Here is a 27,027-nt window from a genome sequence, read left to right as displayed (position 1 = left end):
TCCTGCCCAGTTGGGCTTCATACCTGAATACCCACCTGAGCACTGCACACCTCCACTTGTTTGTCCTGCAAACACACGGAGCTCACCATCACTAACAATATGCTTTCCTCCCCTTCTCCCACCCTAGTGAATGATACCACCAGCCATCTAGCTGCTCAAGACAAAAATATGGGAGTTGACTCCTTCCTACAATCCTCTCCTTCCACCCTTTTAATAATTCTCACATCCAACCTCTTTTCTCCATTCTTATAGCCACTAACTTTGTTCGGTTCCTCATCTTCCCTTGCTTCTGTTATAGCAACAGCTCCTAACGATTTCCCTGTTTTCATATTGACCCTTGTCAATGGTTTCATGTTATTTTGCTGGTGGCAAGTTTTCAAAGTGTTTTTTAATATTAAAAAAAATCTTTTAGACTTCTTCAAATGAAAATCTAAACCCATAAAGTTGCAAGTTAACAACCTTCAGAGACTCCCTCTTACCATATAAAGTCCAAACTCCTAAGCAGGCATGTAAGGCTCTCCGTGAACTCACTGTGTGAGTAGCCGAACCTGTACATAAAAACCCAAATTTCACAAATCAAAGTCTAATGCTTACCCCCCTCCACAACACCCTAAGCCATATTCAAGGAGGTAAAAATTGGATCTATGCTGCTAAGGGTTAAGTTTAGAAGACAAACATCCTGGCTTCTGAGGGTGAGGGGTAGTTCTTCATTCAGAAGTTCTTCCTTTAAAGCTCAACTTCCTTACAGCACCTGGGTGGTTCAGTAAGTTAAGCCTCCAACTTTTGGTTTTAGCTCAGGTCAAGATCTAGGAGTAATGAGATCGAGCTCCTTGGTGGGCTCTGCACTCAGCGCAGAATCTGCTTGCAATTTCTTCTGTCTCCTCCCCCTTTGCCCCTCCCCCCTGCTCATGTACTCTTTCTCTTTCAAATAAATAAATAAATAAATAAATAAGTAAATAAATAAATATCTTTGAAGTTCAACTTTCTTAAAATTTAGATCACTTCTCTTTCCTTCCTAGATGCTGGTGGGATAAACGTGTCTGGGGTCTCATGATTGTAGAGAAGCATCATCTTTCTTCCCTGTCCTAGAGAGTCAATCAGGAACCAGGTCGAGTCCAGTAGAAAGAAGCCAGGGACATCTCTCACCGGCTACTGGTCTTGAGATTAGAGGAGGCAGGGGGTCCTTACATGTCCCACAAGGCTCATCCCACAGGTATGGGGGGCCAGATTGGTGTGAGGGCTAAAGCCCTGGATGGTAGGTAACAGCATATCCCTTTGCTGGGGACTGGTAACAGGGTCTAGCACAGGATTTGAGGTCTTAGGCACCCACCTATCTTCTCTTTGAAGATGTGATGAACCAACCTCACTTATACTCCTGGCTTCTGTCATATCAACTACCACAGACCTCCCCAAATACCAAAACTCTCAGCCTCTGTGCCTTGGCAGGAGCTCCTCCTCTATTCCAAACCCACTGGCACCTTTTCTGTGATGCCTGAGTGAGAAACCCTGCTGGTCAGCCACTCTCTCCTTCTTGACCCATCGCACTTTGGACAGGCCTCTTTCTGCAGGACTTCCACAATATTCTAGCTGAGTCCATCTTTGTGAAGAGATGATACCATCCTCACACTTGACCCCTGGCCAGGTGCAGGAGCTATTGTTCAATGAAGGAAAAGATGAAAGAATGAATAAATGGATAAGAAGTAGACAACTAAAATCAATGCTTGACAAAGAATTTTTTTATTATTATTCCACAGAAAGTTAAGACTTATCAGGAACCTTAACTAGATGAGAGCCATGCCATAAATTCTGAAAAAGAGTTTCTGAGAAAAAAAAAAAAAAAAAAAAAAAAAGAGTTTCTGAGAAAAAGAAAACAAGGTATGATGCATGTCTCTATTGTATTAAAATGAGCTATAGATTAGCAGAACTAAGACTTTTAAAAGAATATATATACTTGCAAATGTTTCCGCAAGTGGAAAAATGGATTGTTTTTTCATATTTACACATTTTTGTTATCTATCGTATAAAGGGATATAGCCCTATAAAAACGTATTATTGTTTGCTACAATAAGACAGAACCATTATAGCAAGGTTTTAAAATGTTGTTGGTTTAAAGAAGGACAAGAATGTGATTTGGAGCCTGTGGGCACTTACAGTCCGGAACAAGCCTAAACAAACATTTTTAATCAGCGTTAGTGCTTTATGAAAATTTTAATCTGCCACTTAAGAGACACTAATGTGCAAGTTGGCAAAAAAGAAAAAAAAAAAGCTGTCACCTTTACCATACATTATCTAAATGTGCTGAAGCAAATGCATTTCAAGTGCCCTTCCCTGCTGATGCATGAACACATAATAGGACAGGGAGTCAGCAGCAACTGATTTTATGTCCTAATTGGTGGCATTGGCTGTTTCTAGGACAGCCAGAGAGTGCTAGGAATAAAGACATATAAATTATCCATAATAACAAAGAGAAACAATGTGTAAAATTGATTGTATTGTCTCCTGGTAAGAAGCAAAATTTGGATCTTGGACTATCCAAATATCTTTAAATGCCACGAAATGTGATTTTAGTTCACTAGCTTTCTATAGTGAAAATGTAGACACAGCCATGAATTACACATAGCATCCCTTATCTCCCCCAACACTGCAGCTGTCACAAGTCACAGGACACTTGATCCACAGGCCAGTAAAGATTTACAGAGCCAACTTCTAACCACAGACTGAAGCACACAACAGGGCATCTAAAAGAATTCCCATTTGTGCCATCCTGACATCTTGGCATTCTTAGCATGCTATGGATGACCTCATTGTCCCAACGCTAGAGCTGAGGATGAGGGTAAGTAACCCTGGACTCTCCTGTATCAAATAGAAGCCCTTTATTTCATGAGTTTCACAGTTCCTAAAGCAAGAACAAATCCCATAAAAATATGCTGCCTGCACATCACAATGCAGAGTACTAACCACTGTAAGTTCATGGCACTGCCTACACATCAAAGCATTATGTTCATTAGTTGTGTGCATGCCTGCATGATGTGGTGTGTACGGGTAGAGCGTGCGTGCGAGTGTGTGTGACAAAGAGAGACAGAGAACGGCTGACAGGCGAAGGCAGATGATCAAAGAGACAGAGGGACAGGGTGGCAAATTGCTTGAAAAGAAAGCAAGGAGTACACAATACTACAAAGCCTAAGTTGATTTTTCCAAGGGAGACAAGAAAGAGCAGCTTAAATGAGCAGAATATATACAGGAAAGCACAAACCTGAAAAGATGTAAGAGAAACTACAAATGGAATCAAGAGTGACTTAATTGGAAAGAAAATAAGGTGATCGTAGGCAGGACTGTCCCTAGACTATGGGTCCCTGGATAAATATATTTTTGTGGGGCTCCTGTGTATACAAACAATTTGATTTTTAAAATGTATACAAAATGGTGGACCTATGTGACACATAAGGTTTATCAATGGAGATTTAGAATAACAGATTATTATTCATATTTGTTTCTTGTCCAGTCAGCGTGTGTGAGGATTATTTATAGTGCCTAAGTACCAGTGTTTCCTGTGCAGATGCCAGAACCATCTATTTCTGTTCTTTAGCATTAGATGTGCTAATTTCACTTTTCCCACTGGGAGGAAAGGGTAACAGCATCGTTATCACTCACACCATGGTTCTTCAGAATATGTTTGTATTGAAACAACATAGATCTTCTTGCCTTTGCATTTCCCTAGGACCCTTTATTTAATGCTGATCTATCATCACTCATGATGCCCCATCTATCTTGCCACACATGAATCTCAGTTCCCAGTGACTCTCAACTGGCTTTGAGAATAATGACTGTACTCTGGCAGTCTCACCCGGAGTATGAAGGGAAATATCAAATGTTAATTTACTTTCTCATCATGTGAAATTCACTATTTAAAACTGTATACAATAGACATAGAACAGCACATTTTTCTAACCTTATCTTCTCCTGAACTCCTTTGGGTAATCACTGAATTCCTAGAATGTGATTTCTTTTAATGCTGACACCACCTCTGCTTTCCACCACCAGTGGGAGGGGAGGGGGGGAGAAGGAGTTGTGAGTAGACAAAGAAGAGTAGTCCCATTTGTGCAAGGAATATCTGTCTCTCACCAAAACGGCTAAAACAAGATTTCATTGTCAACACATTGATTGGCACCTAGAGAGGGCATCCATCAGAAGAGTCTGCTGCCATTACAGAGCAATGGCTTAAAAGCTGTCAGAAGAGAATGACATAGCCACCTCTGGAGGACCACTCAGGGAGGAGATTTGACCATTCTGGTGCCTATGATGAGAGGTGAGCAAAATTAAGGATGTATGCTGCCATGTTTACTATCCTGGGGTGCTACAGACCAGAGGCTGCTATATATTGGAACATGGGGAGTGAGAGCTGACACATACACGCAACATGTGGCAGCCCAAGAGTTGGCAGTATGCCATGGGTACTCTGGAGCCCTGAACTGGTGTCTCCTACTTGAAAGTTATCAAAATCAGTGTGTCTGCCCTTGTATGGTGGTTCAATCTCGTGAAGTCTCAACAAAGACAGACTGGGCTATGCTGGTAGCAATTGCTTGTCAGGCCACCCTCCCAGAATGATCCCATAGATAAGAGTCCTGGAGCTCTTTGGGGCATCTGGTTGATTCCACATGGTGTATAGGGAGTAAAGATCAAAGAACCCCCCAAGAGGGAGAAATGGGAACAAGAATCCATAAGGATATTGATCCTAGGATCCTGACCAGATAATATAGCCATCCCAGTTTTTCCCAGATACCTGAGGAAAACTTTGAAAATGTTGAGAAAGTCACTCCAAAGCATGGGAGGCCCTGAAGTACAGGGCCTGGAACACGCATGCTGGGGTCCAAGGGCTGTGCTGATGTCAATGATGACCGGCAACATCTATTAACAACCTGAAGAGTTGTGGAGAAATCTAAAACACAGGGCAGTTAAACAAAATGACCAATTTGCAGCTTCTAAGTGGTGGAGTCTCATTTGAATCCAAATAGTCTGGCTCTAGGGCCTGTGTTCTCTGCTGTAGAAATATCTAAAAAGATTATAACGTAATATTCAGACAGATTTGGGTTTGACTCACCACCCTGAAAATACCAGTATGTGACCTTGGAGTCAAATGGGGATAATAGGGGAATCCCTGCATGGCGCAGCAGTTTGGCGCCTGCCTTTGGCCCAGGGCACGATCCTGGAGACCCGGGATCAAATCCCACGTTGGGCTCCCAGTGCATGGAGCCTGCTTCTCCCTCTGCCTATGTCTCTGCCTCTCTCTCTCTCTCTCTGTGACTATCATAAATTTAAAAAAAAAAAATGGGGATAATAGTATTTACTTCACAGGGTTGTTTTCCAAGGATCAGCTGACTTGTTCTATAAAGGAACAGATTATAATTCCTTAGGCAGTTCATACAGTCTCTGTTGAAATTATTTGTTTTCTAGTGTGAAAGTAGTTGTAGACAATGCATAAGTGAATGGACATTACAGGGTCTCAATAAGACTATACAAACACAGACGGTAGTCTGGCTTTGGCCCACATAGGGCTTACTTTGCCAACTACTTGCTCTGAGTATTAATTCAGATAATGCCAATAAAAGTTTTATAAAAGTTGCCCACACTTAAAAAACAATCAATAAATATTAACTGTTATTATTATACCAACAGAATGACTACATTCTAAACTTGTTAGTGTAAGGTTTTAGTATGCCTGTCACTTTTTTTTGTCTCATTATTTTACAGTTATATTGTATATACTTGGGGAAAATAATAGGTGAGTATATAATTAATTTTTTTAATTCCTCTTCATTACTATTATTTTTAAAAACTTTCTAGAGTTATTTGCCATCTGAAAACTGACATTGTCTTTGAAATGTGTGAGTCAAAATGAGCTGGTACCATATGATTTCACTTATATATGGAATCCAAACAAACAAACAAACAAAAAACCAGACTCTTAAATACAGAGAACAAACTGGTGGTTGCCCAAGAAGAGATTGGGAGGGGTGCGTTGGGTAATATAGGTGAAAGAGATTAAAGAGGTGCAAATTTCCAGTTACAAAATAAATAAGTCACAGAGATGAAAAGTACAGCACAGGGAATATAGTCAATGATATTGTAATAACATTGTATGGTGACAGATGGTGAGTATACTTATCATGTGAGCACTGACTAATGTATATAGTTATCTAATCACTATGTTGCACACACTTGAAACCAATATAACATTGTATCCTAACTATGCTGCAATAATTACAAAAATGAGTTGATATCTCTTAAGTGTGGATTTATTATGTATTTAAAATAAATTTTTTTCATCCATTTTTCTTCAGTAACATAAAACTGGGAATTTTAGATACTACAAATCAAATTTTTCCTTGAAACCTACAATTTAAAAACACATGGAATGCATCAACAAAATGAAAAGACAACTTACTGAATGGGAGATGTTTGCAAATGATATATCTGATAAGGGATTAATTAATACCCAAAATATATAAAGAACTTCTATAATTGAACACCAAAAAAATAAAGAAAGAATCCTATTTAAAAATTGGCAGAGGATTCAAGTAGACATTTTTTCAAAGACCTACCTACAGTTGGCCAACAGACATATGAAAAGATGCTCAGCCAATAATAATCAGAGAAATGCATATCAAACCACAATGAAACATCACATTATGCCTATTAGAATGGCTAAACTCAAAAAGACAAGACATTACAAGTGTTGGTGAGGATGTGGAGAGAAAGGAACTCTTGTGCACCATTGGGAATATAAATTGGTATAGCCACTGTAGAAAATAGTATGGAAGTTTCTTGGGAAATTAAAAATAGAAATACCATATGATCCAGTTATTCCATTATTGGATATTTACTCAAAGACAACAAAAATCCGAATTCAAAAAGATATAGGCACTCCTATGTTCATAACAGCATTATTTACAGTAGACAGGATATGGAAGCAAACTAAGTTTCCATTGATAAACAAATGGATAAGGAAGATATGGCACATACATACAATGGAATATTATGCAGCCATCAAAAGGAATGAGATCATGCATTGAGACAAGATGAATAGACCTAGAGGCTATCTTGCTAGGTAAAATAAGTTAGAGAAAGACAAATACCATATGATTTCACTCACAAGTGGAATCTAAAACAACAACAACAAATGAATAAACAAACAGAAAGCACAATCAGACATACAAATACAGAGAACAAACTGATAATTGCCAGATGGGAGGGGGTAGGTTTTGAGCAAAATGGGTGAAGGGGAGGGAGATATAGGCTTCCAGTTATTGAATGAATAAGTCACAGGAATAAGAGATACAGCATAGGGAATATAGTCAATGATACTGTAGTAATGCTATATGGTGACAGATGATGAGCACAGTACAATGTATAAACTTGCTGAATCACTATGTTGTACACCTGAAACTAATGTAACACTGTATGTCAATTATTCTCAAATAATAAAATGAAATATGTATTTCTTATATATTTGATCTTTGTCCGTAGTTCCTGGCTCCCAGCTCCTAAACCCCTTGGAATTTCTTAAGTAGTGAGAGCAATAAATATGTCTTTTGTTATGTTAATGAAATGACATTGGGACCACACCTAAGGATGGAGTCTGGTAGTCAGGAGAAACAACTGAGTAATTAGAGGATTGGAATTTTCAGTCCCAACCAGACCTCCAGGGAGAGGACTGGGGCTGGACAGGAGATTCAGTTCAATCGTTAATGGTCAATGACAAAAGGAAGGAAGAGCTAGTAAGGGAGGAAGAGAGGAAGAAAGGAAGGGAGGAAGGAAGGAAGGTGGAGGGTGGAAGGAAGGAAGGAAAGAAGGAAGGAAGGAAGGAAGGAAGGAAGGAAGGAAGGAAGGAAGGAAGGAAGGAAGGAAGGAAGGGAGAGAGAAAGAGACGGAAGGAGGGACACATGTAATGCATAATCAGCTTTATCACCATTTATAGGATCATCTATTTGGAATCTACACAGCCCCCTTCCTGTACTTTTTTTTGTAAACAGCATTTCTTAACTTTGGGAAATGATCCCTTCCTCTATTCTAGTCATATGTTTTAAAATAGCTACCATCAATGCCAGCTGAGTTTGGAGGTGAGCTCTGGATCCAAGCAGTGAACTGCTTCTGCTGGTCTTATTTCCAGCTGCCAGGAGGACATTTGTCAGAAAGAATGGAATCACTGAGTAGCAAATAGCAGGAGCCAGGGTTCGAAGGACAGAGGCTTCCTATGATGGAGTCTTCACCCAGTCACCTCCAAAGTCAAGCCACAAACCTGTCCTCTCCTGGTTTGGTTAAGAGAGACAATGAATATCCCTTTGCCCAAGCAAGTTTCAGCTGATCTTGAACTGTGATGACATCACCCTTGGGTGATGTGAATCATCCCCATTTGACTCATACCAAGGGAAACTTTCCCATCTGCCATTCACCAGATGTGTGGCTTTGGCATCATTGAAAGTAACTTCCAAAGAATAAAGCTCATTTGAGGGCACTTCTTTCATCTAGAGGGCCAAATGGAATCAACTAGGTCAAGAAGAGAATGACTTTATTTATTTATTTATTTATTTATTTATTTATTTATTTATCTATTATTTATTTATTTATTTATTTAATTTGAGAGAGAGAGAGAGCATGAGCAATGGGACAGAGAGAGAGGGATAATTACTTTATTTATTTATTTATTTATTTATTATTTTTTTTTTTTTTTGGATAATTACTTTAAATGACTGGGCTTGGTCTTTGCAATTATTTTTTATAACTAATACAATTGGGAATATTAAGCCCAATCAGGGAAAGCTTTTCTAAAGGAAACGTCCAAGCTGATATCACTGGGCTGAGAGAAATTATGGATTATTTTATAGTAAGTGGTCTGTACTCAGGGCTTTGTAGCAAAACACAATTTTAGGAAAACCTAGTAAAAAAGAAACCAATTTCTCAGGCTTTTTTAGTTTCTTGCTTTTTTGTTTTCCTCCTCATTCTTCTCTGGTTTCTTGGGTTCATCACGTAGACATTTGCTAAACAAACAGCAGATATGGGCACATGGCTACGTGTTGGCATGACAATCCCAGTGTCAGTTTGGGCTGCCTTAACAAGATACCATTGAATGTGTGACTTGAACAACAGGAATTTATTTTATCATAGTTCTGGGGGCTAGAAGTCTGAGATCAGGGTGCCAGCAGCACTGGGTTCTCATGAGACTATCATGAGACTGAGAGAGAAAAAAAGAGTAAGCTTCCTGATGGCTCTTCCTAAAAGGGCACTAATCCTGTCCTAAGCACCCCACCTTCATGACCTCATCTAAAACTGGCCACCTCCCAAAGCTCCCATATCTAAGTACTAACAGATTGGAAGTTAGGGGCTTTAACATATGAATCTGATGGAGACATGATTCAACTCATTGTGCCCCCTTAGATTGCTGGTTTTTAGAGATTAACCTATTAGTCATCCTAAGAGTTCAAAAGAATTAACTATCAAAATATATTTTCATCTGTTGTTCAGCCAGGGAAGTGTGAGGGAATGAACAGTTCTCTTAGAGCCAGAAATCTCAGTTCAAGCTTTGCCTAGACTCTATATTTAATTAGGTTACTTGACTATTTTGAGCCTCAGTTTCCCCTTCTGTAAAAGTGAGATAGTAAATATCTGCTTTACATGGATAAACAGGATAATACATGTGAAAGGATAGTTACGAAATATTCTTAACCACCTGGCTTTAAAAGATCTATGGTGAATAATCACCTTAATTTTTCAACCCTCCAAGGCATCAGTCATTAGTGTGAATTAATCAATCCGTTTGCTTCTTCTAGGATTAGCCCTGAAGAGATGGGGCTGGGGGTCCTTCTGGAAGGTGGGGTACATAACAGTAAAAGAAAACTTTGATGGTATTGCAAAAGAAGATTAAATTGGATATCTAGAGACTAGGACAAAGTATCCGTGAGCAGTGAGGTTAGGCTGGTCAGCAGGAAAGGGTCCCAAAAGGATACAGGAGAAAAAGAAGTAGTCAGCTTCATGGTTTTGCAAAACTCAGTTCTGGAGACTGAGTTCCCCGCTCTCCAAAAAGCTCCCTTCCCTTCCCCTGTGACACAAATGCAGGCAGGAATCCCTGTCACGCCTAACAATCAGCGCATCTGAAGCAGAAGAGGGGAATAGAGGTTGGAGGGTCCCGTTTGGCTGAGGCCCACCCACCATCACCACAGCAGCTCCTGAGCCAGAGAATAAGCCAGCCGCGCTCAGGGCCAGCTGTAGTCTGCAGAGCTCCAGAGCAGATGCTGCCGGCCTGCGCTTTGCTGTGAGGCATCATTGTAACTCTCTGCCAGGAAGCGCCTCTGGAAGGCAAAGAAACAGAGACCAGACACCTAACTTCATAAAAACTAACAAGTGTCTAATCCTCCCAGCGGCTTGCTTGTACAGCTGTACCTGTTGCTTGTGACATCTCCTTGAGCCGCGCGCTCACCAACCGGAATGCTCCAGGAGAACAGTCTTTCACCAAGGGACAGACGAAACCAAACACCACCAGGGATTCTTTCCAAAAGTGATCAGAGAATGCCCCTCCTCTCAAGATTACTTGATCCAACAACATTCTTCTTACTAATATTCCTCTGTCAGAGACCATGAATTTCAAATGACAAAACTATTTTCTGGAATCTTCCACATTGTAACTGCCTATTAATTACCTCCGCTTGTCAGTTGGCCCCACACACAGGGCTTAAATGTTTAGTCTGCAGTTTATACAGTCATTCTCCTGCTTCATAATTACTCGCCAGAATCACTTAGGTCTGAAGACATCGCCACAAAGTCTATGCTTTTCCTTGTCTTATAACAATGCATTATCAGGTCTGCATTCATAAGCCTTTTTCAGGGACTGTGCTGGAACTTTATGCATTACCTGTCCTTTGAGTAAATTCCCAATTGTACACCTACTTCTCAGGCTCTTGGATCAGGGCCCAGGTGAGTGGGTTCTAGGGGTCATGAGGAGGAGAAGCCCTCTCCGTGTCTACTGTGCACACAGAGGACGTTTCCTCTGGGGCTTCAACAATATTCGCTCCATTTTCTAAAGTGACCTCCCTGGTTGCAATAGCAATGAGTTTTAAGGAGCTCTCACATGGCCTAGCACACTCACCTGCCATGCCTAGACTTGCATCAGACTCGGACCAGTGGGGTCAGGAGGGATAGGCCTAGCCCATGGGAATGGACTCTTGGCTTCAAGGGAAAAGCAAAAAGGGAAAGAAGGCCCTGAAGACCTGAGGGAAATGTGGATTCCAGAGATGGTTACCATTTCAGAGCAAGGTTTTCGTGGTGCATCGTGAGTCTCCTACCCCAAAGGTCAAGGCCCTCAATAGCCCAACACACAGGCTATTTCCAGTGCTCTCTCAGATTATTCACCAGCTGAAAGTCTCTCAGCCAGATTGGCTTATTTGTCCTTCTTTCCTAGGCCCGGATCTTTGGCCACCTCTGTTGTTCTACTCAGGCCTCATGCTGGAATGTCCCTTTTCAATACTCACCTCAAATCTACCTCCTCCTGAGAGGCTTTCCTTTCTTGCCAATCCCAAATAATCTCTTCCCCTCAGAAACAACTCCATGAATACCACTTATAAAGTAATCACCCCTGTCTTGTGTGGTTATCTTCAGGTGTCATTCATGTCTTTTACAGTCACGTAACTTTGCATTGTTGGTGTGTTTTCTTTACAAACATAATTTTCTTGAAGGCAAGGATCTTGTCATATTACCCTCACCTCTCTCACAGCTTCAACAATAATATGCAGTAAGGATCTTTACTGGACTTAGTTCTTTGGCTGCATCACACTCAGAATTTACAGATTCTTTTCTTTCCTAGCAAAATCCAAGTAAAAATCAGTGGAACAGTGATTCAGGCCCTGTAGCAACAGTGCTTCCTCAGTTCCTTTACTGATTGGTACTAGGATCTTAGGGGTTGCCTTTGTTTTCTTACGCCTGCATTCTATGTACCGGCTACCAGAATATGCATAATAAATTGTTTGGGATGCATGTGTGTGTTTTGCTAGAATGAGAGCCAACTTACTCTCTACTGTCTGTGAAAAGGGGAATTAGTCATGGTTACTGAAAAGAGGAGAACACATTCAAAGTAAATATCAGTGCATGAGATCGCTTTTCACTAAAACCCTGAACACCCACATGAGCCTGAATTTGTAAATATTTACTGTAAGTTATGGTAAAAAATATTGGCTTCTCAAGCTCTATTGCTGCCAAAATATTTCTTTCCTTCATGCCTGCCCAGTGTTCTGGCCTGTGGCTGGCAATGTACCTTCTGTCTTAAGTTAACTTCATAGCAATGGTCAAGCTGTGAGTGTACTTTTGGGTAGTGTAGAGGAATAAAGACAGAGAGAGAGAGAAAAAAAAAAAAGAAGGAATTTTGAAAAAATAATTAAAGTGATAACATAATGAATGACAAAAGTACTATTTCCGATGATGTCTGACATCTACCATATGAATTAAACAAAACATTTTACCTTTAAACACAAAAATCTTATAAAGAGCCTGGGCAAAGACAATCCCCAAAGCTGACAGATTCACCTGGGCTTCACTCTGCTCGTAAGTGCAAAGAATGCCCTCTGTTCCCCTCCCCACAAATTCAGGACCTTATTCTCCTTATTCAGGACACTTATTCAGGACACTTATTCAGGACACCTTATTCAGGACACTTATTCTCCTGACCTCATGGGGAAGGTTATGGCAGAACTAAAATTCTCACTAAGGCCACCCACCCAGAAGCTAGTTGCCCACTGTCTCTGTCTTCTGGTACCTGAGCCCACATGAACAATCCTTATTTTTATGTTGAATCAACTTGGATTCAGAACTTACCTTTTTCTGAGTTCTCCAAAGAAAGCCACTAACACAAAACTATAAGGAGCAATGACCCCTCTACTAAAGGTGTTATAGAAGAGTTGGAGGGAGCCAGATGGGTTACAGTACATATCTCACAGCAACAATTGACGCCCACCAATTATTTTTGATCTGCCAAATGCCCTTTGTTGGCCACTAGACTACTGTGAATTACCCTCTCTGTTTTTCTCCCAGCAGAGCCCACCTCCCGCACAAGGGTAACACCAGAGCAGGCATAGAAGAGGGGTTCCCCATCCTACCCCTGAACCCTTCTAGGGGAATTGGTCTGTATTAACCTCAATAGTCTCTATCATATGGGATTTTAGACCATGGGGAGATATTTAGGGCATAATATCTTTCTGCAATGACAATCACTGCAAAAGATCAGATAACCCAGATTGTTGTGCCCATCCCTCTAGTACATATAGCCTTAATAAGACTTAAAGCCATCTGAGCTTAGCCTCGAGAATAAGGCAGAGGCCAGTGCCAGAGGGCTCCATAATTTGCAGTCAGTGTAAAGGGAAAATGTGGGGCCTCTTGTTCAGAAATTATTAGCAATTTTGAGACAGCGCCCTCAGATCATTAAATCAAGTGCAGGCCCTCCTAAGAATGGGGTCCTGTGGGACTGCACAACCTGTATGCCTGTGAAGGTGGACCTGTTATGAAAGTTACAGGAATTATAACCATATACATGAAATGTGTGCCATTTGTGGTCAATTACTGTGCAGCATAATAACGGTGCATTTCATAATTATGTAAGTAAAAATATGTAATCATTACATAAACACTGCCTTGGAATAATACAATGCCAGGTATTGTTTTTACTAGGTGCAGGATTTACTTTTGGAGAATTAAACCCTGTTAATATGCAGACAGCCTTCACCTCATGGCCATTCCTCTGCTCACACGTTTTACTTTGAAGAGTTTCTGGATGTTGTGACTCAAAAAAAAGCATCATCTTAAACAGCATCAATCAAGATCAGGAGTAGTGGATTTTGGAGATGAAAATCAGTCTCCTTCCTACCATTTTATTCAGGACACACTAGTTAATTAAAATTACACTAAGAGTCAGTCACATTAAGAGAAGTGGTACCTACACTTTTGGATTTTCTACACCAGTTAATTTTCCCAGAAATGTAAGAGATGGGGCACCTGGGTGGCTCAACTGGTTAAGCATCTGCCTTTGGCTCAGGTCATGATCTCAGGGTCCTGGTATTGAGTCCTGCATCAGGCTCCCTTCTAAGTGGGGAGTCTGCTTCTCTGTCTGTCCTTCTCCTGACTCATGCTCATTCTCTCTCACAGAAATAGGTAAAATCTTTAAAAAATAAAAAAGAAATGTAGGAGATGGGCATAAAGTTGACACATTTTAATTTTGCCATGTAAGGACATCTTGAAATTAAATGAATTTATGTTACAAGTGACTGACTCCCATTGCCATTTTTCCTCACTTAGCCAGACAGATGAAAATTCTTCCTCTATCATCAGCATGGTTGGAGGACTGACACTTATGCACTACGGGTCTAAGGACCAGTGGCTACAGCAATGTCTATAAAGAAGATTGAAGTATCATTTTGCTTTAACATGCATGATTCCTTGCAACACTTTATGGCCCATTCTTTGCTTTGGAGGAACAATTCATTTTATATGATCATCTGGATGTCAACTTTCCCCTCCCTCTGCACCTCCCTGGCTCTATTTCTTAGAGATTTGGTTGAACCTGGCCCAAATCCCAAATCTATTTCCTTGGACCCTCAGAAGTCCTTGTCATGCTTCTAGAAGTGCCTATGCTTTGCTTTTCTCTTTGCCTCCCTGTCCCAATATTCAGATGGAAAGTCTCTGGTTCAAATCTATCCATCGTTTCCATGATAAAAGAATCATCTATTCTGTTTGAGCTCTTTAGGATTTAGGCAATCTTATGGAGATTTGTTGGCATGTGGTCTTCAGCTGTAGTCCTCATTTCACCTCCATCCTCCCCTCCCCTTTGTCATCCCTAATCTCCCTGGGACTTCAGGTAAACCCCCTTTCTCTTGCAGGACAGTCCTGCCCCCAAGCAGATCCCTTAGATACCCAGCAGTACTTAGTGTCTATGACAGCTTGGCTTCCAAACCAATTCCTCCCTACAGAAATTCTGGTGGATTTAATGTTTCTCCACTCATTTCATATCATTAACTAATTCCACACGCTGTTGAAACTTTCCCTAGTTACCTTAGGTTTAAATAATCTCCTGTTCATCAGAATTTAAGCACTGCTAAGGGTTGTACATACTGTATCATATAATCCATTGTCCAGCATGCTTCACTCAATTTTCTTGTGTATTTGTCCCTCAGTGAGACTGCGATGTTTGTGCGGGTGAGGGCAGTAATTCTTACATCTCTAACCATTCATTCAGCAAGCAAGCCTTTGGGTGTGTCCTATGTGCCAAGCACACCTAATCCACATGGCAGCACCTGCCCTTGAGGAGCTTATGGCTTAGGAAGGGACAGAAGCAGATATACCACCAGATGACTTACAATATGCTGCAGGAAGTATTCTAATAGAGATGTGAACACAGTTTATGGGAACCCAGAAGAGTAAAAATGAACTCTACCCAGAAGAGTTAGAAAGGGCCTCTGCAGGATGTGTAAGAGCTCCTAGAGGAAGGGCATTGTAGGCAGGAAGATTAAAATATATAAAAGCACAGAGAGAGGAAGTTATGTATGAAAAACTAAAGTTCAATGTGACTAGGGCATGGAGCTTCTAGAACAGATGGGAAAGAAGTAAGTAAGGAGCAGATGTCAGGATGGACCATAAAAAAAGTCTTCTGAATTTCTCATAGCTCTGGCCTTACCAGATATAGTCTGTGCTTAATAAATAAATAACAATGGTGTGCTTTTATACAACACTTTACCATCTACCAAGAATTTTTACATTCATGATCCTTGTTCTCACAACAGCCCTGTAGATGAAGATCTCCCCTCAATTTACAGATGATCAAACTGAGGTTTGGGAGAGGTTTAGTGATGTGCTTCAAGTCCCTCAGCTAAGTCCTATCTGGTGAGACTCCAATCTAGCTCTTTTTTAAAAAAGATTTTATTTATTTTTAAAAAGATTTTGTTTGTTTGTTTATTTTTTTATTCATGAGAGACACACAGAGAGAGGCAGAGACATAGGCAGAGAGAGAAGCAGGCTCCCTGCGAGGAGCCGGATGTGGGATGTGGGAATCAATCCCAGGACCCAGGAATCATGCCTTGAACTGAAGGCAGACGGTAAACTACTGAGCCATCCAGGCATCCATCTAATCTAGCTCTTAATTCTGGGCCCCAAAACTCTTTCCACCATCCAGATAGCAGGTGAGCGGGTCCATGCTTACTGTTGCTACAAAGCCTTGTAGAGCAAAACTCAGAGCAATTTAATGGGAAGAGAATAAGCTTTACAGCCATAATACCCAAGTTCAAGTCCTAGCTCTATCACTTACGACCCATGTAACCTAAGGAAAATGACAAAACCTCCCAGCCTCTGTTTTGACATCTGTCAACAGTATTATGTGAAAAACTTTCTTCACAGAACCACTGATGAGATCAGAGCATCCAGCCCTGACATAAATTAGAAGTCGCTCCATCAATACCACAAAACTATTTTTAAGCAATTATTCAATAGACAGAGGAAACTTTAATTGCACATTATGTTTCAAAAAATAAATATAGATCTATTTTAAGTTATACCAAATATTTTAATTTTGGCCCAAGTATCTGATGTGTCCTTAAAGCTATTCAGTCTTCCTATTTTTCCTGGACTGTACTTTATGGGCTTAGCTTTATTTCTAAAATGAATTACAAACTCACGTATGAATCATTTGCTGTCCTCATGTCACACCACAAGGTCTATTTTTGGGGACTGGAGGGGGAGAGTTGATAGCGATTACAAGCTTCTGTAGGAATTTGTTATTTGCTCAGATAAAATGAGTCCTTTCTCTATGGGCTTCCCTTTGAAAGAAATTGGTTAAGAGATGCTATTTTCTAGGATTTTTGTACCAGTAAACTACTGCCACTAGGGCGCAGGGTGGGGGGAGAGGACATAAGGAAATGCCATGCAAATGTCACTCAGATCTGTCAACACCCATCCCAGGGATTTGGCAGACCATTAGTCAGCTTTTCCTCCAAGTGCCAACAGGCAGAAAAACCAAGCAATCGACCTAAAATTAAAAATTACCTCTAAGATCAAAACAATAGCTAAGTAATGAGACTTAGGGTTGAAAATGAAATAAAGACACGCCCCCCAACAATAGATCAAAAATCACACGGTCTAATTTTATTCTTTCCCTTTAGGGCACCCCACCTCCCTCCAAACAACCAAGCCCTTCAATCAATTAGTGCCATCTAGCATGGAAAAGGCCAAAAAAAAAAAAAAAAAAAAATCACAGGCGGTATTTTCCACTGAGCCAGCCACTCTCTCTCTTTTTTTCTTCCCTGAGGTTAATAGTGAAAGTTCTGTTTGTTTCATAATGTATTAATTCTTGCTGCTTGCAAGAAATTATTTTTGGAGGTATCATATTTTAATATAAGTTTCCATTAATCTTTCCACATGATTCTCTTGCTTTTAAGTATGGCCCTTCCAACCAGGCTCACCCAACAATACCCATGCTTCATACACCCTCAGCCCTGAGACAGGCCAAACACTGTGTTCATCGCCTGGAACACAGCCCTGGACGCTGGTGGGGAAGGAGAGAACATTTGCAACCACACTCAAGTGTCATGGTGGTTTTCAGCTGGCAGAAGCAACCGAACATGAGTCGTTGCACTTTTCATGCTCATGAAGGGATTTTCCAAAAATCTAAGCTATGTTTTGAAATCTGCATTATTACAGGGTATAGCTCCCTCCACTCCCCATTCTTTCTCCAGCCCTCTGCTTCCCAAATTGTTCGGGGGAGAACTTTTGGAAAACACAGCCAGAGGAAAGACGGACTCTTTTTGCCAAGGACTAAAACAAGAGGCTGATGAAAAGAAAAGTTGCATTATATTCTTTCACATTTTGGTTAGCCTAATTATACCCACTCAAGCTGACTTCTCCATCCCAAATGCCAGAATTAGAAAGAATGATTGCCAATGGTAGAATGGCTGCCTGGGGACAAGAAGCCCCATACACACGAGAGCACCCAGCACTTTTATTTTTTCTTTCCAAATTCCAAGGCCTATTGTTATATTCAATATACTCCCTTCCCTTTTTTTCTTTTTTCATTTTCTATACACCACCCTCCTCTCTCTTGTGTTAGGACCTTATAAATAGAATGGCCAGTGTTTAAATTCACTCTTGTCATTGGTCAGGTCACTTAGAGTCTCTGAGCCTCAGTTTCCTTTCCTGTCACCTGACAATAAATGTACCAGGTTGATAAGGTTGTGCTACCACGATGATGAAAGATATCACATTGACTGGCACGTGATAAGTGCTCAGTAAATAACACAGAGCTACTATTACTATTATTCCTGGTGTGGTAGGATGTCACATTGTGGCATCCTCAAGAAAGGACACCCAGTGGTATTCATCCCCTTGTAGAGTCTCCTCCTACATAAAAAACTTAGCTTGATCATGTGACTTGATTGGGCCAATGAGGCCTTAACAAGTATGGTAGAGCAGAGGTCTGATAAACTTTTAGGGGATGAGGTGTGTTTTCTTGGAAAGCTCCCTGGGATCCCACTAGCCGAATCATGAGAAGCCTAGGCTGTCCTGATGGAGAGACACCACACGGACATGCCCTGGAGGCAGAGACACCACCTGCAGACACCATATAGAGTGGAATGGAGGTGCCCCCACTGAGCACCCACTGCCATTGAGAGCAGAACTGTCCCTAGCATTGTGAGAGAGAATAAATCATTATTGACAAATAACTGAAACACCCAGGAAGTAAAAAGAAAACAAATTTAGGAGTTGAGTTTTACTCAACTCACGAAGATGGCATGACATGGATTGTGGTGTCATGAGGTTGAATCAACAGCCAGAGGTTGAATCAATTACAAACTCTGACTGTGGGCAAATTAATTCTCTCTAAGCCTGTTTCCTTATCTCTGCATGAAAATAATAGGGGTTATTCCTTACGGCTGTTGCAAGGATTGAACAAAATCATCTATGTAAAATATTTAGTTTGGTGCGAGCAGCACAGCAAGCATTTAAAAATATGTTAGTGATATCATCGTTGTTTTCCTTGAGGTGCAAACAGAAACATAGCAATTTTGTTTGAAATACTGAGATGTCTTGGTAATAACGAGTTGGCAAAGGGCACTGCCCAGCTTGGGGACCCTAAGGACACAGTGTGGCTGCAGAAGCCAGCCATTGCTATCTGGGGCATCCCTGCTATGGCAACTGAGTCAAATGACCTGCTCTTGTGTACACTCTTTTCCTTTAAAGAAAATATTGATGCTGAGTTTTCACAGGTGCTTTAGATTTACTCACCGGGGCCTTTATGCAACCACCTGTCCTTGTTTTTCTTTTACTCGGGGTAGAAGAGATAATGCTAAGCCCAGCAAACCTGATTTGGCTCCAGGAATCCAAGCCATGGGAGAAAGCACAGGCATTGCCTTTTTACCAGGAGTGAGGAGTTCATCAGAGGAAACACAGCAACACCAGGTTCAGGGGGGCTTCACCACTCCTTGTACCACGACAGCAGTCGGCCTAGTTTCAGCCTCAACCAAAAGCCGGGACTTTACAAAAATCCAAGATTTCCTAGAACCACCTCACCAACAGGAAGGGGGCCTGAGTCTGTGTTAAAGGAGAAAGGCCTCTAGCAAATGCGTATCAGAAGGCGCCTAAAAGATGTTATTTTAAAGGAAATCGGGCTTGACCAGGAGCAGCCATAAACCTCAAACATCTGTGCCACGGCCCATCACCCTGCACAGTTTTAGAGGAGAACATAGTGTTACTTTTGCTGGCAGCACAGGTCTGCTGATAAGCAAAGATGGAATGTGTTTCAGGTGAGTACTATTTTCTGAGCAATTTAGAAACTTCAGAGGTGGTTGCTGGAAACGGGTCCCAGGACTGGGAGGGACTATTGAGCTCATATGCACAGCAGTGTCATTTGGTTCTGAATCTTTTACTGCTTTTGAAGTAGATCGGGGCCAGTTTCCCCCACTCTGTCATTCTGTCCCACCTTAAGGCAATCGGGCACTTTGCTGGTTCCTGTGGGTTCCTGGCAGGCCCATTGCATTTCTCCAGGGCAGCTCCCCCTCCTCCTATCAGCCTGGTACCATCTGTTCTCCTGGCCTTGCTCACTCCTCCAAACAGACCCCTTCTCCTGTCTGCAGATTAGCTCAGGGGAACTTCCTGAAGCTCAAGTCAATGTCCTCAGATGCAGATTGTCCAGAGAACCTCAGCTTAATTCATATTACGAGGTGCTCCAGATGCTTTCAACATAGCAAGGGAAAGACAGGAGGTGGAGTTGGAACGGGGGTGGGGGGAGGGTGGGGGAGGAAACAAGCCAGAAAGGCTGGTGCCACCAAGAAGCCAAGATTCTATGGAAAGGGAACAGACAATGTGACAGGGCAAAGGCCTAAGGGAAGCAAGTGATAAGCGGCCAGCCGATGACCAGGCAACAGAAGTAGGAAGGAGAGGCTGCCACAGGCTGAAAGGGAGCAAGGTTTCTGTGCACCCCCATACCTCCAACCTCCTCTAAGCCCCACTCCCTGCATCTGCACCTGGGCCACTGAGCCTCTGCTACCACCTGGAAGAGAATGTTAGCTGAAGCTCTCGCAGATAAAATGCCAAGCTGCAGGTATACGGTTCCCAGATGTAGAATTCGTGGTGGGAATGTCAATTTGGATCATTTAAGAAATGATCCAACCCAGGAGTACTTTCAGGAGAGGGCAGGGTGACCACAGTGGAAAAAGGCAAGAAGCTGTAGTTCGAGGGAACCCACAGGAAAATCTCTTGAGGAGCATTGGCTGGAGGAGAGCACAGGAGACTGGGGTCAGATCACACATGGGTCACCAAACCAAAACTTTCCTCCATTTCTCCTCTTCCTCGTCCCTAAATCCGAGGCAGCACAGTGACTTGGAGGGGAATCATAGACATGCTCTGCAGGAAACACAGAAGAAGGCAGGCATGCCTCCCTCCCCCATCTCATGCATGTTTCCAGGCTAAAGCAACCCGTGCAGAGGATGGTAGAGCTTCTGCCCTAGTTGTGAGTGTTCTATGTCCTGGACACATTTATATTACTAATAAGATATGTTTTAAGTTTTTAATTACTATCTAATAATAACCAAAACAGATGATACATCTATGTGACATTTCACCCAAAGGTGGGAGTCAGGAGAAAGGACCCAACAAGTTTGCTAGAGCAGCCATGAAAAAATATGTGATCACACCAGATCAAATTCCATGTGTTTGATGCATCAATTCTGTGTTCATTGATACAGCCAGCCTTTGGTTAGCATCTCTCAGAATCAGTCTAGCTTGGGAGAGTGGAATGGAGAGGCACCTCAATGAGAAGACCAAGTTGGCAAGGTCCCATGGCATGGTTGCAGAGTAGGGTGACCAGTGCTTTACCTGCTTCACCTCTATTCCCTCATTTCTCCAGGTTCTCTTGCTTACTGACCATAAGGCCATCTGGTTGACCCCCCTGGACTGCTAACCACCTGAGATCAGAAAGTTTCAAGCTTTTCTAAAGCCTTCCTTCAAAAGTAGCTATAGGGGCACCTAGGTGGCTCAGTGGTTGAGCATCTGCCTTGGGCTTAGGTTGGGATTCCGGGGTCTTGGGATTGAGTCCCACATCAGGCTCCTCGCAGAGTCTGCTTCTCCCTCTGCCTATGTCTCTGCTTTTGTGTCTCTCATGAATAAATAAAGAATTGTTTTAAAAGTTACTATTGGAACTTTAGAGAATTACTACAAAGCATCCCTCTCTTAACTGCTCATATAGAACCAGTAGAGAGAGATAAACATTAAAGGCAGGCAGATGGAGTTCAAAATATCACTTTTCTTCCTCATAAAGCTGTTGGAGACCGTGGCTTAGAGGTGGGGACCAAATAACTGTGCCAGTATCACACCTCCAACTTAAGCCATCCACAGCAGCTCTGGACTACCCCCAAGGCTCCCATGAAGGAATCTGCCGTGGTAACCTCTAGGGTAGGTGGTCTCTAAGCTAGTGGGGAAAGGAGAGGGTTGAGCCCCTAATTCTCAGGGGTTGCTCTCAAGTTCCCTAACCAGACAAATTACCCTTCCTCCTTGGCAGGAGAAATGGAGGGAGCAAAAGTGGTAGAAGAGCCCAGTTCCTCCTACAGTGAACAGGAGTCAGTGTGTACCTGCTGCCCTACCTAAGTCCTACTATTAGAGCAGAGCCAGGCTTCTCTGGTGGAAGAGGAACCCACGCTCCCTTCTATCCCCATGGGGGAGCTGGAGAAGCAAGGAGACTTGGTATGGAAAATGCCATCTGGGCCCTTGAACAGCCTCCTAGCCAGGATGGAAAAAACACTGCTACTGTGGCTCCTTGATTCTTTGGTAGATTTGATTCCTGAAACTGGATGCTCAGCTTCTTGAGCCTTAGGAGCCCTTTGCCACCACTGGCCTATTGCTGCCCATCTGCCCCTGTGTGCAATCTGGCACAGTCAGAAGGCACCTCTGTGCCCAGGGAAGCCTAGAAGGGAAGGAGGAGTGAGGCAAATCCACTCTCTGCATGGCCTCACTCAATAGGGTTCTCCTGCCTTCCCTGACCCCTCTCTGGTAAAAATCCAACTGTAGGCTTCCTTTGGGGTCTAAAAGCAGCTGGTTGTATCTTTCTTTGAACTGGATCTATAATATTCATTTATTTGCTTGTTCAGAAGAACAGTTCCTGGGAGAAGCCAAGAATGAATGATGGTGTTTATGGACTGGGAAGAAAGACTTGAGGGTAGAGCTGTGTGGATTTTTATTACTGGATATTTATTTCCAGGCCACTTAAAATCCATAATTTTTAATTTGAAAGTGGAAGAGTGGGCAAGAAGAGTCACAAATCCTTTGGATAAATTATCAAAAGCTTAGAGACACTCTTCATCCAAAAATGTGCACATACATATGATGTATATGTATATGTGTATATATAGTATTATATATAAGGTATTATATATTTATGTGTTATATATATGAAGAATTATATTGTATATATGTAAAGTATATAGACTCCTTGGAAGCATGTTTATATTTATATTTATATATCCCAGAATAAGAACCCCTACTTTCAACCATACAGAGTTTTAGAAATATATAGAACATCAAATGTAGTTTGGTACAAAAGAGAAATCTCAATTGAATAAACAAAACCTATTATTTTTAAGAAATTTATATCCTATATTCTTTAAAAATTGAAATGCAAATAATAAAAATAAAGGAAACCATATATAAGATCTGCAGAATTAATTATATCAGCAAACAGATTGTTACTATAATTAAACTCATATTTAAGTCTGAGCTTCCTGGCAGCTAAGATAAACAGAGAAACATCAAGAAAAGCAACCGATTATGGAGAACTAGGTGTTTGGTTTTCTAAGACCCGCGGAGGATACAGAGGATACGTAAAACATGGTCCTTCTCCTTAAGGAAGAAAAAAAAGACCTTCAGAGGCTAAAGGCAAGGGCAGGGGTCTGTGATGGGGCTCCTGTTCCATGCTATAAATGGAAGTTTCAATGGTACTGCATGGATACAGAAAGAGATAGCCTTGAAGTCTCATTTGAAATTCATGAAAAATATTTCAAACAGGCTTTGGGGAAAATCCAGTTTATGAAGTGAGGGAGGGAGGATTATGATGAGTCCTTCTTTCAACAGATTAGTGGAGTGCCTCCAGGAAGTGTCCATCCTCAGGAGCCTTCTGGAAAACAGTTTGTTGAATGCTCAGGATCAATTTTGATCTTTTCAAGGAGTGTTCTTTAGGAGTACAAAGGTAGCATCACAGCCAAATGCACTCTTTCTTTAGAAGCATCAATTCCAGAATAGCTGCTAGATTTTACATTTCCATCAGGACCCGACACAGTCCAATGTCAGTCCAGCTGGTCTCTTATCCAATCCAGGGAATTCTGGGGAATATACTTGCATGAGAAGCTGCTCCATCTACTAATTCCATGAGATCCAGCTACCGCTGAGAAAAGCAGCTCCTGCCACCTTCTCAGAAAGTCAGCAAGAGCCAACCTGCCTCTACCTATGACCTGAATTAGTACCTTCCCATCCCTACCCTGAGTTCTCATTTAAAAATCACTTATAAATAGGAAACATGCCCTACAGACTGTGAAATTACCTACCTAAATATTTAATATTTTTCCCCATGAAAGAGCATCTTGTGGGTTGAGAGATCAAGCCCTGATCGGGCTCTGCACTAAGCATGGAGTCTGCATAAGACTCTCTCTCCCTCTCCGCCCCTCCCCTGCTCAATCATCCACCCTGCTCAATCATCTGCATTCTCTCTCTCTCTCTCTGATAAATGAATAAATCTTAAAAAAAAATAAAAGCCCCAGGGCATCGAGTTTTTAAAGACTCTACAAGTGATTCCAATGTGCAGCAACAGGTCGAAAATCACTGCTCTAAATTCTTGTCGCTTACAGAAGCCATCAATTTGCTGATGCCCAATTCTCTGGGTCCTCAAAGGTCTTCACTGGTCCTCAGTGAAATATGATGATAAAGTTAGCCCAGGCTGGAGATAATCTGCTGATATTAGAAACTGCCTTCTAGTAAATGTTTCTACTCAGGGCACCAATTTTTTTTCCTAATCAAGTCAGTTCCCTCACTAATGGGCCAATTACACTATTTATTCCTGATTCAGACACTAACTTGATTTTGGCAGACCATTGAAATTCTATCTCTTTGTATTCTCCCAAATTTGGAGCAATAAGAATCCTTACAAAAGGATTCTCTGCTTCACAAAAGAATTCCTGGAACGTTTTCTTAAAAGTGCACTTAAAAATATTATCTGATTTGCAGTAACACTTAAATTAAGATCTGGACCTTTGCAGGGCTGGTGGCTTCTACAGTCCCTGATAAAGGCAGAAGTGCCTTTCAAAACATCCGTTTGCTCCCACTGTAAGTTCTGCTCGGAACACCCCATTGGGTTCCTTGGTTACATCTGCTTGCAGAAAGTTGTGGCGAGTGATAAGAGCTTCAGAAATCCTGGAGCTGTTTTCCCAGCCTTCTGTTACCAAAACAGATATGGACACAACAGAAGAACTCAGGTGATAGTGAATTTTGATGGGGAAAGTCTACTCCAAGTTACTCAATCATTAGTCTTCACGAAAGAGTCCTGAGCTGGTAAAACGATTTGCACTCATCAGCCTGTGGCAGTGGAGATCAGTCCTCTAGCTTGTTTTCCAAACTCACGCTAATGTTCTTTTCTAGCATAAATCTGCTACAGATGATGTGGGGAAATTTTTAATAGATAACAGCATAACTTCATAAAAAAGGGATGGCAAGATGCCCACACAAATTCAAAATTTACAAGATAGCCCCCGAAGACTCAGTTTGAGTCATCTCTATGCACAACCTTGGTCTATAAGTGCAGTTCCTGAAAAACAAACTCTTCTCTATCTATATCTATATTTATAACTGCATCTAAATCTATAAAGATACTCTGTCTTTACATATTCCATACTCTAGTTCCTTAATCCTTTCAACCTAGCATTGAGTTGACAGATTTGGCAAGTAAAATACAGGATACCCAGTTATTTTTGAATTTCAGGTATGCAATTAACACATTTTTAGAATAAGTATATCCCAAATATTGCATATATTTTATCTGGCAACCCTAGCTCTGCATCCTTTCTGAAGATCTAAGACTGGAGGGCTTATGCTTTTTTTTTTTTTCTTGTTCTTGTTCTTTTTCTTTTTTGCTCCCCCTCAGCCAGCTTCTCTCTCAAAAACGATGAAGTGTCAGAGATGTCTGTATTTCTTCTACATTCATCATAACACTATGTATAATACCTAAGGTATGGAAACAACCTGAGAGTCCACTGACAGAAAAAATTGACCAAGAAAAGTGGTAAATATGTGGAGTGATTAAAGTGTTAATTCGTTGGTGGAATTCCTTCCACAAGACATACCGTAGTATTATCAAATCACCATGTTGCACACTTTAAATATCTTAAAATGTTATTTGTCAATTGTACCTCAGTAAAGCTGAATAAAATGAGTTAAGAAGGATGCAGAGAGAGGGATTGCCAAGGAAGTGGAAATGTGTTGCTTATCTTGACAGAAAGTACAGTATCTTGATCATGTTGGTGGTTTCATAGGTATACATCTATTGAGATCCATCAAATTGCATATTTTAAAAAGAATTATTTATGTTATTTTTACTTCAATCAAATTTTAAAATCAATTCAAAAGTTAAATTTGAAAAAGACAAATTAAAAAAATCAAATAGTAGCAATTGCTGACTCAAAATTAATGCAATCTTGAGGCAGACCTACAATGTCAAAAGAGAAATATGTCAACTAGACAGTTTGGTGTTGTCAAAGGGACAAGATATGCATGTTCTCTCTCTCTCTCTCTCTCTCTCTCTCTCTCTCCCTCTCTGTTTCTGTCTCCTGAGCCAGAATTATCACTTCTTAGCATTGCAGGTTTCTAGTCTCACAATGAGCTCCTCCCACAGTCAAGACAGAATAACAATCACCTCAGCTTCCAATACTGGTTAATGAACCCTAACTTCCTGTCTACTTTGCTCCTCCTCTCTGTGGCTCTCCTGATTGCTGACTTTTACCTGGACACTTGACTTCCTACTTTATGCAGTTTCTACAACATCCCTTAGTAGATGTTTGTGAAGACTTTGTGTTTCCATCCTCAACCTTGCCTTCATCCAGTGTCTGGACCCAGGCTATTCTGTCCCTGATTCTGATTTTTATCCCTATAACTCTTTTCTCCATCCCATTGTTCAGATTTCTCTGCTTTCTTAGTACCATACGGTACTATGCTACGGTCTGTGACACAGGATGACTGGGGCTCTCGGGATAGTTTGCACATTGGTCAACAGTGGTCAGATTACATAAATTAAAAAACCCCAGTTATTGCTTCAAACATCTGTTAAGATTTCTTTTTTTTTATCTGTTAAGATTTCAAAGTTACTTAGGAAAATGAGACTTTATTTTAAACACAAACTTTAGAGTTTGAGAATAAAAACAGCGAAGCTGTTTCCCAGAACAGAGAGGACCATTTTTCAGAAGTTGAAAAGTATACCAAAAT

The 27,027-nt window shown here is 41.3% G+C and overlaps 1 long non-coding RNA gene across 4 annotated transcripts; it reads left to right on the top strand.

Annotated features, from left to right (window-relative positions):
• Positions 1–1,845: 1,845 nt before the first annotated feature.
• On the top strand, positions 1,846–22,950 carry LOC125752747 (uncharacterized). Of its 4 annotated transcripts, none has more exons than XR_007402915.1 (7): positions 1,846–1,875; positions 2,648–2,833; positions 4,173–4,306; positions 5,749–5,779; positions 19,350–19,817; positions 21,830–21,963; positions 22,070–22,950. It is a non-coding gene; the product is annotated as an uncharacterized LOC125752747 (long non-coding RNA). The 4 variants fall into 4 exon arrangements; XR_007402916.1 differs by having other exon boundaries at positions 21,419–21,963; XR_007402914.1 differs by lacking the exons at positions 19,350–19,817; positions 21,830–21,963; positions 22,070–22,950 and adding an exon at positions 6,339–7,578.
• The last annotated feature ends 4,077 nt before the right edge of the window (positions 22,951–27,027 follow it).

The sequence above is a fragment of the Canis lupus genome, chromosome 17 (genome assembly GCF_003254725.2).
Source record: "Canis lupus dingo isolate Sandy chromosome 17, ASM325472v2, whole genome shotgun sequence".
NCBI classification, from domain to species: domain Eukaryota; kingdom Metazoa; phylum Chordata; class Mammalia; order Carnivora; family Canidae; genus Canis; species Canis lupus.
Note: the sequence above shows the minus strand (reverse complement) of the source record. Positions and strands in the feature narration are given on the sequence as shown.